The following is a 15121-nucleotide window of genomic DNA, read 5'->3' on the forward strand; positions in this document are numbered from 1 at the left end:
GATAAACAATTATTGTTCTCTGTTGAATTCAAAGGAAACGTTAAACTCAGATACAATTCCTATTGAAAAATAGAATAATCTGTATTTTACACCGCTTTGTTCTCTCTGTGCTATAACTTGTTACTATAGCAATGAAATCATGGGATAAAACCAACGTATGATTTATCACAATATTATTTGAAATCATCTTATTTTCGCCCAATATATTTGATAGTTACCTAAGGTATGCTATTATTTTCAATCCACCGAGAAATTATTAACACTCATGAAAATACTTTGGTCATGTGAAAAAATTACTTGACGCTAAATATATGTATTTTAAAGACATAAAGCTCTCCAATGTTTAATTCAGTTATTTTGGATTTGATACATTGTTCTGGGGATAGATTACTCAAGATAGATAGCTTCCGAATCAATCTTATTAAACTCGTTGTTCAAATTTGGTAAAATTGGTTCGGTAATCGAGCTGTTTAATTAATTAAAAATTTGCTTCGCTGTTTGGTTTTGTTCATAGTTGTTTTGAAATCGATGAGCAGTTTCAGTTCTTCGAACCTCTTTAGGTTACGTTCGACAGCAGATTCCATTTCGTTGTGAATGAAATCAGCATTTTCAGTGATTTTAATTCCTATATTTCCTTAATTGTTTCTGATTTTGCCAACATCGCGTGCGACAGCATAAGTCATGTTCTGTGTTTGGTGGGATTGAAAAGAATTCAAGATTCAATCAAAATGAAAGATATTGTGCTCCACTCGGTTGTCCTTGTAAAAAAATCTAGGAGGATTGTGTTCAGGATACGAGCACATTGTTGACGTAGGACTACGACATAATTTCACTCAATTCACATTTCACAGACGATTTCTTCATCTATTGCATTATACTTTATATTTTAATTATACTTTACTTTAAAAATACTTCAAACACGGAGAAATCGCTTGACTTATTGACTTTAAAATAAATAACGGACGGTTTACCCTTGCTGCTGTGAGGAAGGAGGCGTTCTTTATTTTTTTTTCCAAAATATATATTTTTATCTAGGCTCATATGGCGTTAGCCTGACGGGGCCGGAGTTCAATATTTTGACAATTTTTCTTATTATCAATGTTAGTAATATTTAACCGATTACTCGCGGTCGGCTCGAGGTTAGTATTACAAGTGTTCTCGTAATTGGGATGTTGCTGTCTCCAATGCTCTGTACGTGTGCCCGACACTGGATACTCCTATTGGGATGCAGCTGACCATTAATCAGCGACGCCCCCTAGTATGTACCCCATATCTAGCGTGGTGCGTCTTCTCGACTCGAGGAATCCAGGATAGAATGGTCACTAGCCGGCGCAATCATCAGCTCGTGTAGAGTTGTCATGAGCGGTACAACCTTTGGCTCTTATTGACTTGACTGGACTTGAGTGGATTGCACAACCTTTGGCCCGTGTATCTGTAAAGAGTGTGTGTATGTATTGCCGCGACTAAGTAAAAGTTTATAGATCGGATAGGAGGGATATGAAACAGGGACACAACGAAGGAAACATCATTAAACGTTGACATCGGCGTTTCTGAGGAACAGGTATAGATGAAACAGAAGATCAGGATCACGGAGCGAGCAGCATGGGACCGGATACACGACCAGACAATATGCTCGATGTCGTGGTAGCCATCGCCACAATCACAAAGATTGTTTGCTGCGAGCCCAATGCGATAGAAATGCGCGTTTAGGTTGTAGTGATTGGACATGAGCCGAGATATCACGCGAATGAAATCACGACCTACATTCAATCCCTTAAACCAAGCACTCGTCGAAACCTTAGGGATAATCGTGTGTAACCAACGACCGAACTCATCTTCACTCCACATGCGCTGCCAACTAACGAGTGTGTCCTGACGAGGAATGTGAAAAAATTCATTATAGGCAATTTGCCTTTCAAAAAGTGTACCTTCTGAAGCGCCCACCTTAGCTAGCGAGTCCGCTTTCTCATTCCCCGGAATCGAGCAATGAGAGGGAACCCATGCTAAGGTAATCTTGAATAATTTTTCGACCAAAACACTCAATAGATGTCTTATTCTTGTTAGGAAATAAGATGAGCGTTTATCAACTTTCATTGAGCGGATTGCCTCTATTGAGCTGAGACTGTCTGAAAAAATAAAATAATGGTCGATGAGCAGTGTTTCAATGATCCCTAGAGCATAGTATATCGCACCCATTTCTGCGACATACACGGAACAAGGATCTTTGAGTTTGAAAGAGGCACTGGAATTTTCATTGAAGATGCCGAAGCCAGTGGACCCGTTTATGTATGAACCGTCAGTAAAGAACATTTTATCAGATCCAACTTTCCCATATTTTTCCGAAAATATCGACGGAATAACATTGGAGCGTAGGTGATCTGGTATTCCATGGATTTTTTTATCGCATGGACAGATCAAAAATGACAGAGGAATTGCAAAAGTATGGGAAGCAAACTTGGTTGGAGATGCCTGGTGAAGGGTGCACGTCGTGGGTATGGTACTCATGGTATAAAGACATAAAACTTGACTGAGGAGTCAGTTGTAGTAGATTTTCGAAGTTATCAATCACCAATGGATTCATGATCTTGCAACGGATGAGAAATCTGTAGGATAATTCTGTGAACCGAAGAGTAAGCGGGGGTACTCCTGCCAAAACTTCGAGACTCATCGTATGTGTCGAATACAAACACCCTATGGCTATACGCAAGCAACGATATTGTATCCTCTCCAGCTTGAGAATATGAATCCTGGCAGCTGATCGGAAGCAAAAACTGCCATATTCTAACACTGACAATATCGTTGTTTTGTACAACTGAATGAGGTCTCCTGGATGGGCACCCCACCATGTTCCGGTTATTGTATTACTTCCGGGGGTCAGACGGACCTCCCGCAACACCTCGGTTCCTGGTCTGAGCCACGGGAACCTTTGAGGTTGGGCTCTCAAGGCCTCTTTTAATGCTGGCAAGCTCGAGCTTGAGGCCAATCGCTCTCAGGGTCGGCTTCTTCGGGGAAAAAGCTGATCAAGGCTCGGATGTGGAGTATGGAAAAGCGTGTAGATATAATTTTTATGTTTTTTTTTATTACCTAACCTTACAGTTCTGTGTTGGTGTATGTCAGTTTGTGGTGTTTCCTTCGCTGGAATCGTGATCGTTGATTCGCATGTTGCTCGTTCTCCTCTTCGAGGTTATAAGGATCCTTTTAAGGCTCTAAAACAACGGGTCCTGATTTTTCCACACTTGTGGACTCACTATATTTTAGGACTACTGATTATTTTGTAGTGTAATCACTCCAAATCTTTCTCTTTTTAAAATTCAAATTTTTAAATCTTATTTTCCGTGTACTTATTTCCAGTCCGTGCGATAGTCGATGCTGCCAGGAAATGAATTCTTCTGGCAGTTCTTCTTTCATCTGCCTTGTACATTCTCTCTTTCTTTCGCTTTCCTCGGTCACTCCTCTCAACTTTTCCTTACTTTTCCCACTATTGTTTACTATTGTTCATTCTTATCCCCATCTCTATTTCCGCGTGACACTCATTCTCTTTTCCAGCTTTCATATGTTAGTGTAATGTTGTCTTAACCTAATCCCTAACACTGGGTAAGTATTTTTATGGCATATTTTCCTACACACTAAATACAAATAATACAAAAATAACGAATAAACGACGCTAACGGTAACAATTGTTGATTCTTTGCTGGCATTTCTGTTTCAAATACGCAATGTGTCTCCCCCAGGTACATTTAGAATCAAAATATACACCCAGGTATTTGAAAAACATAGAGTGTTGGATCGTTTTGCCGGATAGGTAAAGCTGGAATTGGGCGGGTTCGTGCTTCCTAGAAAAAACGACCATTTCAGTTTTCTCCGTAGAGAATTCGATACCCAGCTTGAAGGTCCACGTGAACAGATTGTTCATGGTATCTTGCAACGACTTTTGCAGAGCGACGGGATTAGTACCCGTGATGGAAATAACTCCATCGTCTGCAAGTTGTCTCAGCGTGCAGTCTCTAGTTAGACAATCATCCATATCATTGACGTAAAAACTGTACAAGAGGGGGCTTAGGCAGGAGCCTTGCGGTAGGCCCATAAAACTGTAACGAGAAGATTTTGAGTTGCCATGAGAGAAATTCATGTGCTTTTCTGACAGTAAATTGTACGGGAAATTATTCAGAATTGGTGAAAGTCCACGATTATGAAGCTTCTCTGAGAGAATTTCCATGGAAACTGAATCAAATGCCCCTTTGATATCGAGGAAAACGGAAGCCATTTGTTCTTGCGAGCAAATGCGATTTGGATTTCAGAAGATAGCAGCGCGAGACAATCATTCGTCCCTTTACCTCGGCGGAAGCCAAACTGCGTATTTGACAGCAAATTAATCGTTTCGACCCACTTGTCCAAACGAAGTAGAATCATTTTCTCTAACAATTTGCGAATACAGGATAACATTGCAATCGGCCTATACGAGTTGTGATCGCAAGCCGGCTTGTTGGCGTTCTGTTCCAATATATAAATCTACGGAATCTCGATTGAACAAGAGAGTGTCACCTTGGAACGTGGGGTAAGTAGCCGGAGTTTATAAGCAAGACACAGGTAAAGATGGTCTAGCACAGTGGTGTTCAACCTTTTTTCAGAGGGGCCACAAACACATGTTAGGCATGGTGTCGCGGGCCACATAACAAAAATAAATGTACTACAAAATTATAACCGGCGAGATACAGACATTATAAAAATTCAAGAATGAAACTGATTAGTACAAACATTTGGTAGCACTGACAAGGACTAATGAATGAATGCTTTAACTGACTGAGGGACGCGGACTTTCACCAATATTTATAGATTTTTGTGTATGAGTTCCAAACATCATACACACCAGATGGACCAACCAGAAGAGCCCGTCGGGCCGCAGGTTGAGTATCGCTGATCTAGCATGGCTCAGAGTCTTTTAAATGTACACCCTAACTAGTATTGGCAGAAAACAGTTCATCTTCGGCAGATAATGCTTTTTCGTTTGCTAAAAGGTCAAATGAACAAGTAATGAGCTGTTTTAAAAGCTTAAAAATGTGTGTATGTATGGGAGTAGACATCTCTTTCATTTTTCTTTTTTCATCTCTTTTGAGATTGTGCAAAAAAAAGTCCATACAATGACAACGGGGATCGAACCAAGGCCAGATGAAATGCAAGGCTGTTTAACACGACCACGCTATCCACATAACTACTGGTGCTGTTGGAGAGATGCGTGATAATATTGCAGCTCATTATAAAATGAAGTTGAAAAGTGTTTTCTAAGAGTAAAAAGGAGAGCATCTATCCATCTCGGTCTGGGCCGTGTATTTGGCAAAACTCAACGAAAATGTTTAGTACGTGCTTATCTACATCGTGTCTTCTGTTTCACTCACTCGAATTGATCTTACATTTAAATAGAATGTATGCTATCACGACTCTTTACTTTTACATTACTTATCCTGGTTTTCAACTCACTATCTTTCAATCTCATCTCGATACGTCTTTAACTTCTAATGTATAATTTTCTCCACTTGTCACTTATTTCGTGGTTCCGAATTAAGTGGTTTAGTCAACTTGATCACCCCTTTCTCAAGCTGCTTTCCTCATTTCACCTCTCCCAGCTTTTATCGAAACTGGCAATGCTGTGAGATTTTTTTTTTCGCTGATGCTATACCACGATAGCCTGATGTCGGATAAGTGGGATTACAATGATCTTTATGCGGTGAAACTAGGCAGACCAAACAGTTCCGGACTAAAAACGGGACACGTAAGCAAAAAAACCCGTTTTTTCTAAGAATTTTATTGAATCAATGAAACCGAAAATAAAACCAAACAATCAAATATTCTTATACAGCCATTCCATACAAACCGTTATAGTGGAAATTGGTAGTTTCGTACCTTATCGCAAAATATTAGACCCAAATTTTGACATAGGACTATGTCTTTGATTTCTATATAGGGTAAACTGACCAGACGTCCATCATCTTTGGTACCCTAGCTCGGTCAGGGCTTAACGTTTTAAATAAGCCGGAAGAACTAGTGTATACTCGACAGGAAGAGGCAGAGTTGTTTGATGAAGTATCGTAAATGAAGCGCTGGGCGGTCTTACGGAAGTTGACCGGAACTTGAACGATGGCCGATGAAAAGATGTATATCGGCGTGTTATTTTACCTTTTCGTGGCTTTGGTGGTCGCCTATCTCTCTATTTTGGCCATTCACTCGAATGTTTTCTATCGGGCGCAGTTGGGGAATGTTGGGAAGGTTGGTGGTCTTCGCGACAATGTTTATCTCCAGCTGATCCATCCTCCAATGATCTTTTGGCATAATGAGCTGATCCCAGGTTCGGCATAAAGACCACATCACCTTCCCAACTCCGGCGAGCACTTCCTACTCTATATCTCCCCGTTAACCATATGACTCGAAAGAAGAGCGGCTTGGACATTCCCTTCACGTCTGTCAGAGAAGGACCTTATTCGAGAACTTGATGTGAATGATATATTCGCTGTCATCGCTTACCTGAGGAACGTAAAGTACCCGGCCCCCTGCCATTCGTTGAATTATAGTATCAAGTACGTCTCGTCTTTCATTGTGAGTACGAAAAGAAGTTTTTAAAAACTTCTTCTCGCCGGAAAGTGAGTGTTTTTCACCAGCACCTCAAGCTACTCCTTCTGGGTGATTGCATGCTGTTCAGATACAGCCGGTCTCGTCTGACGCTTCCGCAAAAAAATGTCCATTTTGGCCAGATTCTTCTCCACCGTTTGGCCGGTTGCTTCGATCTCCCGGCTTAAGGAGCGGCAAAGAGATGATATTGTAATTACCAGATCGGCAATATCTGACGCACAAAGTGCCTCAGGATATCCAACTCCTTCGCTGTGGGGTGGAGCTTAGAATATGGAAAAAACATCAAGTGGCTTAACAGTGCTGCTGCTGTGAATCAACAGCCTTGAATCATTTTTGTTGTAGACTTAATAAACGTAAGATTTGAAAATCAAATCACGTTTTTATCGTGTAGGTCTTGCTACTAACAATTTATGTCATTTCGGGCCAGGATGCCAAGCATGTTGTTTGATTATGTAAAAATGCAATTAATGAATTTATCTGGCTGCTGATTTAGAAGATCGAAAGGGTGTACTCACACATATCAGATTATGATAGCTTAAGTAGTCGCGATTCTAATATTATGCTCTAAATATTATGCTCTTAATATTATGCTCATTCTCCTTTCCCTTTCTCATACATAAGCAGAACTTAATACCCAATGAGATTAATTCACTACAGCAGGTACACGAACTTCCCTAGACAGCACTCAAGGCCATAGAATACTCAATATACATCACCGGGCTATAAAGTTATTATAAACAATGTTCCGGACAACATGGAGACGAAGAAGAAAATGCTATGTTTATCTATAATATTCTGTAATCATAAATTTATTTCACTTAGGTTATGTAGATTTTAACTATAAAGACTTGTGTTTCAAATGATAAATTATGAATCCTTGTCTTTTTCTGCATAATTGAATAAACAGAAGAAAGGGGTAGTAATAGCATTAATGGTATTTTTGTGTACATTTTTGTACAGAATGTGGTTCCGGATTCTACTACGTTATCTTATCTAACCCGTAAAAGGATAATAGGTCATGCAGGAAACGGTTTTTTTTCAGGGCTTCCATTCGGTGTATCAAAAAAGAAAAAAATACAGATTTTGAGCAATGAAAAAAACTCAATTCAAATGCAATTAGTACATACAATCACAGTCCTATGTCAAGATCCCGTCCGTGCCCCTAGGTCCAGACTCATCAAGTTTTTTTTTGGATAAAAGGGGAAAATTTTGATTTTTCGGACCACCATATCTCTGGTAGAAAAAAAAACCATAGTTTTAAGCATAGTTTTTTCAGTTTAATCCTGTAGTACAACAGGACACTTTTCTTGTTAAAGAAAATAAGAGCGCAATCCTTCAAAAATACTAAAAATCCACTCGATAGAAGGCACAACAAAAAGGAATCGTGTGTTACCCTGCTCAAGCTCATGTTCACCGACGAAATCACAAAAATTCTTCAATTTTTCTAAACGAATCGTGCAAATAGGAAGATATTTATAAAGTTTTACAACGTATCATTCAATATCGATTGCATGTTGAAGACAGTTGTGTGAAATCAATGAAATCCCAATTCATTCATCAGATGTTCATTTGAATAAAATTATTGAAAATAATGATAATGGAATATAATTTATACAGTATACAGACATACTCAGAATACGATAAAAAGTGATAAAAAGACGGGATAATCAAAATCGGTCTAAAAAACGGTACGTTTGGTCAGCGTAGGTAAAATATATTACACCACTATATAATAAAAAGGTTATTATAACTACAGCCAGACTTGTTTACAAAAAACAGCTCCAGTTTTCCGATGAAGAAGACATCATGTGCCATTTTCTCTAATCCATAAGTCGTAATGCTAACGTTATCGGGAAACCGATTTTGCTCACTTTCCGGAATGATCGTTCTCTCCGTTTGAAGTTCATTCGTATCTAGCCTTGAAAAAGCCGCTCCCACGGGATGATTGCCAACTGCTCAGAAATGGACGATCTCGACTGACACTTCTCCGTTCGGCCGGTTGCCTAGAACTCCTGGCCCGGGACCGGGAGATCGAAGAAACCGGTGAAACGATGAAATGGTAACTGGCTAAAATGGACATTTTTATGCGAAAACATCCGGTGAAACCGGCAAGAAGTGAGTGTGAGTTGTACAAAAGATCGCCAGCCCTCCCAACGTTCCCCAGCAGCGACCGATAGAAACTGCTGGACGAACCTCAAACAGAGGGTCTACTCCAATTATTTCGTGGCCAAAATGGAGAGGCAGGTGATCGCCAAAGCCACGAAAGAGCTGAAGAACACGTCGACATCCATCTTTTCATCGGCAAAGATTCCGGCCAGCAGCCGAAAAGTCACCAGACCAGAGATTAAAATTCTCACCTACTTGAGAGGAAAAACATCCGTTTTCACTCACAGGGAAAATCGTTGAGAATATGACAGGCGCGAGGCGCTCACTTAGATTTCGCCAGAAACGCAGAATCTTATTCTTTACACGCCAACAACGGTTTTGATTTGACAGATTAGACTGACAGATCTGACAGAGGCATTGGTCAAATTAGCTTTGATTTTTCGCTCCTTGTTTCATTTTTCATATTTGCAGCACTAAATGAGAAACGGGAAAGTATTTTCGTTGGCCTACAGAGAAAGAGAGAGATATCGCCACACCCCACTCTATGAAAAAAAATTTTCGTTGAAAAGTAACAGGCGAAAAATTTCAACATTGCACAACTCATCGAAAACAAGATTAATTGACTAATTACTTATCTCGCAGCTAAGCGAGAATTTCGAACCCGGCACCCGAGAGAACGTCGAAGCATTTTTGTAGAAATCCAATAAACGTAGAGTTTTTGAAAAATTTGGTCCATTGGTTTATCTTTTGAAGTTTTCTTTGTCATCGCCATCCGAAATTAGTCAATTTTTTAATGCATATGTTACTCCAAAAAGTGCTGGTAAACAAGAACATTCAAATAATTTTATGGGAAAAATAAATTATAAATTTTAGGAAACCACAGTTCATCAGAATTATCGAACATTTTTTTAGGTAGAAAGATAGTGTGTACATTCTAACAATTTCAACACATTTACTCTACTTCACCAATATATAATATGTATGTGAAATTTATATGCTTTTGGGTTCGTATTCTCATGCCACCATTTCAGAGGCTCTTTTCAAATTCGAACAAAACGAAAAGGATTGGGAGTGAGCTGTGTGCATCTCGTTACGTTGATATCATCAATAGAAATATTGCAAGCCATCTAAGTGATCACTTTTTACACAACTGGTGCCTGGTACCTGGTACATTCCCGCAGCTTGAAATATCACATAGCCAGCCAATAGATGCTGTTTGTGTTGCAGTGGTACATGCCTCTAACCTATGTACCAAACTTTATGTTCGATGGCTGGTGTTTTAGTAGCGTGTTTACGTCCGCTTTTCGCGCTACGGGGGAATCGTTCGGTGCCGGTGAAGCGCGTTATAACAGTGAAAGGTTCACGCTGAAGCTCGAGCGTCAGGTTTTCAAAGAGCATCTCGTGCCACCGCATGATTCCATCATTTTGCCACCTCCTTCTGCAATCTTGCTCGCGTGCCCCCCTCTCTCTTTACTTACGAATGATGTTTGAGCAGTGTGCTGTTTTAAAATTTGCCACAATAGAGCCTCGCCAATGTTGTGAGACTATTTTCGTTAGAGTTTCTATCATAACTTCGACAGGGTGCTTATAATTGTAGGCGGTTCGCGTTGAATGTATTTTTCTATCCAAACAATTTCAATATCAGTTAGAAATAATTGAGCCGTAGACTGAACCCAGGCATTATATTATTGGAATTTTCAGAAAAACGAAGTATTCACACATTGTAAGCTTTTTGACTTTTACCTTTTTATTTGGCCTTTTTTCGTTTGCACGAGCAGATGTTCTTTTCCGTCAACTTTCCAAAATGACCTTGTTTATTGTTGACAAGTGAAAATAAAATTTGTAGCGCACTACTATAGGCAAAAATAATTACAATATTACATTTTTAGAGCACCACCCTAAAAATTATTTCCTCAAATTGAACACACAATACGATAATCACATACACTACGACAAATCGATACCCAATCAATAACCTTTTGTCCAGTATCGTCTAAACTATCGATTCTTTGATGCGCTTGACCACCAGCCACAAAGGAATATACGTTCACTTTGAACAAACCAGTTGAACCCGTAACACGTTCATTTTCGAGTCTAGTTCTCCTGAAAAAAATTATGTTGGAATATTTCTCGTTCTCGGTGTCGAAATTATTAAATAAATTATTAAGTGCTTTTACGCAAACCTTGTCGCGATTAGGCTTACCGTGATCTCGTCTCGAACAGACCTAAATGACCCAAATTACAAGTAGTGTTAGCTTTTGTACTTTGACCCTAAAGCGGTCATTAATAATGACATTATCATAGACTGATTAGTACCAGTAGACATCAATGATGACATTATTTTTCAGAAAACACGTTACGGCCCGTCATTCCATCTTTAGCATTATTAAACAAACCTCATGAAGTAATGTTATAATGACATTACTTCATGAGGTTTGCTTAATAATGCTAAAGACTCATCACTTAAGGTTTTTTCTTGAGTATCTGTTTAATTATTCGATTAAATACTGTGGAATTGAGTTATCAGCAACTACACTCTGTTCAACTTCTATAAGACCACCCTGATTCTATTTCGTTGCAACACAAACAGTTAGAATTTCAACAAGATACATTCATACATTGTTGAATGCTTATAGTAAAGTATATTTAATGTAAATTCCGTTCAAAAGAGTTGTTTGTTTATTTATTGTGCTTAAATATGATAATTTCAGCTGTCCACTTTCTATAAGACCATAGGTATTATCAATGAAAAATTCAAAACGATAGGCTGATTTACATGTCAATAATTGGTAACCTTGCCATTTCGACTAATAACCTTGTAAATTCATGTTGGAATACTATTTACCCAATTCTGCTGAACGGATTTCTCGATATTTTTCCATTTTTCCGAAATTGCGACCTTGAGTTCTTCAATCGTAGTGTACCGTTTCCCCTCAGTGTAGATTCTGCGTACAAGGATCCCCCCTAAGATTTTCAACAGGATTCAAGTCTGGAGAGCGAGCCGGCCAGTCCAGAAAAATAGGTTTTTGGTCCTTAATCCATTGCTTAGTTTACTTGCTGATATGAATAGAAGCATTATTTTGCTGGAATGTGATTTTTTTGTGACAATATCCACGCAAAAACGGTAGGAGAGAGGATTCCAGAACATGTTTGTAGTCCTTGAATGATGTGCAAGCTATTTTGAGCTTTCCGGTTGCGCAGAATACCGCTCAAACCATGCACGAGCCTTCACCAAAGTTCCTGGTTGAAAAATACTGTTCCTTCTTCCGTAAATCACATCAGTACTCGTTGAAACCATCAGAGCAGAGCCATCCAAATTGAACTTGTTTTCGTCAGTGAAGATAATCTATACATTGAAGAACTCTTCGTTATGGTATATAGTAAAATGTATTCTTTTGGAAAGGTCACGAGTTCAATTCTCACTCCCGACATTCTTCCAAAAATGGAAGTAAATGTGACGAACCAGCCAAATGAGTTGAAAGTCACTACAATACAGATAAAAAATATCTTTTGGAAGCATTTTTTGTCACAACATACCATGTCCCACTGTTCATGTGAGCTTTGGCAAAACTCAGACGTCTTCCGAGGTGAGATGGTGTAAGATGAGGAGTTTTAATCTTTAACGCCCTCTTTATGAATTGTTACCCGAGCAGTAAGTAGTTGAAATTTTGCTTTATTTGCACATGCGATTGTGAGGTATTCGAACCTTTTCTAGCTATTTCCCGCTTATCCCGGCAGAGAGCTTCGATTTACGTGGAGCTCTCTTCTTCTTACGGTATCCTTGAGGATTCACCAAATAATTGAGCACTACTTGATTGGGTCGTTCAATCCGACGAGAAATTTCTCAATACAGGTCGGACTCGATTATCCGGAGTATTGATTTTTTTTTTCGCTCCTGATAATCGAATCCTCCGGATAATCGAGTCAAAACATTTTTTTTCTTTATATGTTTTTTTGCATGTATTTTTCGTTTTTTGAAAATAAAAGAGGAATTTGATTTTTGATTAATCCCCTTAAAGTCAGAAAACATCTTTCTCACATGAAAAACATTAATTTATCTAGATTCTCTCAGGAGGTGATAGACGATCATATTTGATGAAAAAAAATCCTCCTATGCATATGTTCGAATTTCAACAATGACAGAGTTACAGATCTTTTTTTTCGTTTTGGACTCTGTTGCTTCAAACTTCAAACTTAATATGTTATTATTAATTTTGTCCTAAAAATTTATATTAAACTAGATTGTTTCTATCAATTAAAATGAAGTTCTTTAACCGCTTAAATATAAAAAAAAATTCAAACTGAATATAATCGAGTCCAAAATTGTATATAATCGAGTCTGTATATAATCGAGTCCGACCTGTACTGTATTCTATTAGTCAAATCATTTCATTTGATACCTATATTGAGGGGATTGCAAAAAATACATAGTCGACCATTTTGTGGCGGCGACCTTTTCGAATTTATGTTGTTCATAGTGTAGTGTATTCTCCAAATCAAGCCATTCAGCCATTTTTTGCGGCGGCCAAATTTAATTTTTCAATATCATGGAATACGCAGTTTTATAATGACAGTAGAATTAAATGTATGTTCCAAATTTCAGATCAATCATTCAACAGGAACGAGGTCAATTTTCTATTAATGTGGGACAACCCAACAAACGTTCAAACATACATAGAAACAGGTCAAGCTGAATGAAACCATTCAAAAAGCAATTAGTTGTTTGGGGACTGCGGCCATCTTGAAATTGGATTTTTCATTATCTGCTATATTATCGACTGTATTCTACTAGTCGAGAATATTCTTTTGATACATTTTTGGGCATTTTTCATAGATAACTGCATTCTACTAGTCAATCCCTTTCTTTTGATACCCATATTAGCTATTCAATATAGAATTATTATACAAATTATTTAAAATTTCCGAAAATCAAAAATAAAATATTCCGGATATTCTAGTCTAAAATTCCGGATAATCGAGTCTCCGGATAATCGAGTCCGACCTGTACCTACAATTTCTTGGTGAAATGCATCGATTTGTCTCTCTTCTCTCTCCGTGAGGACTTTTCCCTTCGGCATTTTCCAGATTTAACGTCGTACATACGTTATACGCGCACACATGCAGCCACGTGCAAAAAACACACGCGCGAACGTGCGCCGGCGCGCGTTTGTTCGTGCATGTGTGCGCATGTGTCTGTGCATGTTTGTGCAAGTGTGCGCGTGTGTTTGTGTGTTTGTGTGCAAGTGTACGCGTGTGTTTTTGAATGTTTGAGCGTGTGTTTGTGAATGTTTGTGCTTGTGTGTGCATGTTTGTTCATTTGGGCACGTGTGTTTGTGATTGTGTGTGCAAGTGTGCGTGTATGTTTTTAAATGTTTGTGCATATGTGCAAGTGTGCGCTTGTGTTTTTGAATGTTTGGGCATGTGTGCACGTGTGTGAGCATGTGTTTGCGCATGTTTATGCAAGTGTGCGCGTGTGTACACGTGTGTCAAATTTTCGTGCGTGTTCTGAGCCAATGTCATCTTACCCTAAGACTTTTTTACGCGATTTGCTCAAAATTACGTGATTCTTTTTTGCGCGCACGCAAAATCGCGAAAAAAAAGGATCCAGTGTAATTTTATTTTTTATCGCAAATCATTAGAACCGTACTTTTTTATTTTTTGTTAGGGTGCCCATTTCCATTAAAGGTGGTCCGAAAAATCATCAATTTACAAATTTTCTAACTTTTGAACCCAACCACTGAACCGATTTAGATGATCGACATATAAAATTGAAGCCAATTAGCTAGCCTTTTATTAAAAAATATTGAACTTGCAAAACAAAATCTATTTTGTTTTGTATTATATTTGCAAGTGTTTTATGTGTCGATCATCTAAATTGGTTCAGTGGTTCAAAAGTTAGGAAATTTTTGAAAAAAATCATTTTTGGGAAAAAGCGAGAAAAGATAATTTTTCGAACCACCCTCAAATGGAAATGGGCAATGTTACCTAAAAAAACTAGCTCATTGGCTTCAATTTGATGTGTTGATCATCTAAATCGGTTCAGTGGTTCAAAAGTTTTGAATTTTTGAAAAAAAGGAATTTTTGGAAAAAAAAGTGGAACATATTTTTCGGACCACCCTAAAATAAAAATGGGCATCCCAATAAAAAAATGAAAAATACGAGTCTTATGTTTTGCGATAAAAAACAAAATTACCACTTTTACCCAATACTTTTTACAAATACTCCTACATCTATTGGCTGAAAACAATTTACATTCATGATCTTTCATTTCCATACTAGGAATTCACACTAGGACTTGGAAGATAACGAATTCCTTTGTTGCTAGCATAATTGACTGCTCTCAGTGAGACACGTAAAAGTAATAGCTTCACGCTTTCTTCAAAAACAACTTCAT

Source organism: Toxorhynchites rutilus, chromosome 2, assembly GCF_029784135.1.
Source record: "Toxorhynchites rutilus septentrionalis strain SRP chromosome 2, ASM2978413v1, whole genome shotgun sequence".
NCBI classification, from domain to species: domain Eukaryota; kingdom Metazoa; phylum Arthropoda; class Insecta; order Diptera; family Culicidae; genus Toxorhynchites; species Toxorhynchites rutilus.